The following is a 3322-nucleotide window of genomic DNA, read 5'->3' on the forward strand; positions in this document are numbered from 1 at the left end:
TATTTATACACTTTCTATTCTTGGATTGTGGGATTTGGATGGGCTTTTGATTTGGTGAAGAAATGAATTAAAATGGGATTTTAGTTTGAATTTTCGGCCCATGAAAATTCACTCCCAGGAGGCTGCCCTGCCCTTGTGGAGGGCAGGGCAGAAAATTGAAGCTTGGTGCGTGGATTTGGTGCGGCCATGTGCGAGTTGGTGCGGCCAAGGTTGCGCGCGATGCGCGTTGGTGCGTGGGACGCTGCCCTGCCCGCGCCAAGGGCAGGGCATGAAAGGTTTGATGCGCCAGGGACGTTGGTGCGCGCGGTTGGTGCTGCCAGGAACAAAACTTGGTGCGCGCGTTTTGCTTCTTGGTGCGCCACTTCAAATGCTGCCCTGCCCGCGCCAAGGGCAGGGCAATGTTCCTTTGTTCACGTCTCGAGTTCGAACCTGGGCGGATACACACGCTTCATTAATTTTCTTGATTTCTTGGCACGGCAATGGGTTTTAGAGCTTGGCTTCCTCATGGTTCTTTGTTCGAACCTTGTGGCATGCATGGGTGATGTTTTTTTGTTGAATTTCTTCCTTGGAGAGCCCGATTCTGCCCTCCACAAGGGCAGGGCAATGTTCTTTTTCTCTTGGTTTCAAGGCACATTTTGTGCTCTGCCCTTGGAGTGGGCAGGGCAGAATTGCCTTCCTTTGCTTGGTCACCTAATGTTGCTCTCCTAGAGGGCATTCTGCCCTTGTGGATGGCAATGTTGCTTCCCCCATTGTATGCAGCACGCTTCTCTCCTCTTTGGCCACGCTTTCCTTTTCTTGTGCTACGCTTCTTATGCCACGCTTTTCCTTTTCTTTTCTTTTCTTCACCTATAATAAACCAAACAACCACTCAAAGTATCACTAAATTCAAGAGGCTTATAAATCAATTAAAATTCAATTAAAATGAGCTCAAACCTTATGGATTAACATTAATTTCATGGTGGTTGCTTGATTTAGAGAAGTTATGCATTTTCACTCCAAATCACTTACTTAGGATACAAGAAAGTGCATAAATGCTAACAAAACAAGTGAAATTAGCTTGAAAAATGGGTATATGATGACTTGTCATCAAAAGGTCCATCAAGACCACTTCTATGAAGTTGTGTCCAAGAAGAAGGTGATCCCTGAGGTCCCTTTTAAGCTAAAAAAGGGCGAATATCCGAAGAGGACAAGCCATCACTAAGAAGAGGATGGAGCAAACTAGAGAGCTCATTCATGGCACTCAACAAGAGCATGAGGAATTCCCTCATCAAGAAATCCCTGAGATGCCTCAAGGGATGCAATTTCCTCCACACAATTATTGGGAGAAACTCAACACTTCTTGGGAAAGCTTGAGTTACAACATGGACTAATTAAGGGTGGAACACCAAGAGCACTCTATCATTCTCCATGAGATTGGAGAAGATCAAAGAGCTATGAAGGAGGAGCAACAAACGAAAGGAAGAGACATAGAGGAGCTCAAGAGAACCATTGGTTCTTCAAGAGGAGGAAGACGCCACCCTCACTAAGGTGGACTCATTCCTTAATCTCCTTGTCTATTTATTTTTCTGTTTTCAACTTTACGTTGTATATTCTATCTATGTTTGTGTCTTCACTACATGATCATTAGTGTCTAGAGTCTATGCCTTAAAGCTAGGAACAAATGAATCATTCACCTCTCTTAAATGAAAAATGTGCTTAATTACAAAAGAACAAGAAGTACTTGGATTTCAAATTTTATCTTGAAACTAGTTTAATTATTTTGATGTGGTGGCAATACTTTTTTGTTCTTTGAATGAATGCTTGAACAGTGCTTATTTTTTATCTTGTTGTTCATGAATGTTAAAATTGTTGGCTCTTGAAAGAATGATGAATAAAGAGAAATGTTGTTGATAATCAGAAAAATCATGAAATTGATTCTTGAAACAAGAAAAAGCAGTATTCAAAAAAAATTTGGCGAAAAAAAAAGAGAGAGAAAAGAAAAAGAAAAAGCAAGCAGAAAAAGCTAATAACCCTTTAAACCAAAAGGTAAGGGTAAAAAGAATCCAAGGCTTTGAGCATTAGTGGATAGGAGGGACCAAGGAAATAAAATCCAGGCCTAAGCGGCTAAATCAAGCTGTCCCTAACCATGTGCTTGTGGCATGCAGGTCCAAGCGAAAAGCTTGAGACTAAGTGGTTAAAGTCGTGATCCAAAGCAAAAGAGTGTGCTTAAGAACTCTGGACACTTCTAACTGGGGACTTTAGCAAAGCTGAGTCACAATCTAAAAAGGTTCACCCAGTTATGTGTCTGTGGCATTTATGTATCCGGTGGTAATACTGAAAAATGAAGTGCGTAGGGCCACGGCCAAGACTCATAAAGTAGTTGTGTTCAAGAATCAACGTACTGAACTAGGAGAATCAATAACACTATCTGAAATTCTGAGCTCCTATAGGTGCCAATCATTCTGAATTTCAAAGGAAAAAGTGAGATACCAAAACTGTTCAGAAGCAAAAAGCTACAAGCCCCGCTCATCTAATTGAGACTAAGTTTTCATTGATACTATGGAATTCATTGTATATTATCTTCATTTTATCCTAATTTGTTTTCAGTTGCTTGGGGACAAGCAACAATTTAAATTTGGTGTTGTGATGATCGGATAATTTATACGCTTTTTGGCATTGTTTTTATATAGTTTTTAGCATGATTTAGTTAGTTTTTAGTTTATTTTTATTAGTTTTTAAGCAAAATTCACATTTCTAGAATTTACTATGAGTTTGTGTATTTTTCTGTGATTTCAGGTATTTTCTGGCTGAAATTGAGGGACCTATGCAAAAATCTGATTCAGAGGCTGACAAAGGACTGCTAATGCTGTTGGATTCTGACCTCCCTGCACTCGAAGTGGATTTTCTGGAGTTACAGAACTTCAAACGGCGCGCTCTCAACTGCGTTGGAAAGTAGACATCTGGGGTTTTCCAGCAATATATAATAGTTTATACTTTGCCCGAGTTTTAACGACGCAAACTGGCGTTCAAACGCCCCTTCTCTGCCCTATTCTGAAGTCAAAACGCTAGAACTGGCATAAAAGTTGGAGTTAAACGCCCAAACTGGCACCAAAGCTGGCGTTTAACTCCAAGGAAAGCCTCTACATGTGTAAAGCTCAATTCTTAGCCCAAGCACACACCAAGTGGGCCCGGAAGTGGATTTCTGCATCATTTACTTAATTCTGTAAATCCTAGTAGCTAGTTTCATTATAAATAGGACCTCTTACTATTGTATTTTCATCTTGGAATCTTGGAATCTTTTGATCATCTTTTGATCTCTTGATCACATTGGGGGCTGGGCTCA

Source organism: Arachis stenosperma, chromosome 2, assembly GCF_014773155.1.
Source record: "Arachis stenosperma cultivar V10309 chromosome 2, arast.V10309.gnm1.PFL2, whole genome shotgun sequence".
Lineage (NCBI taxonomy): Eukaryota > Viridiplantae > Streptophyta > Magnoliopsida > Fabales > Fabaceae > Arachis > Arachis stenosperma.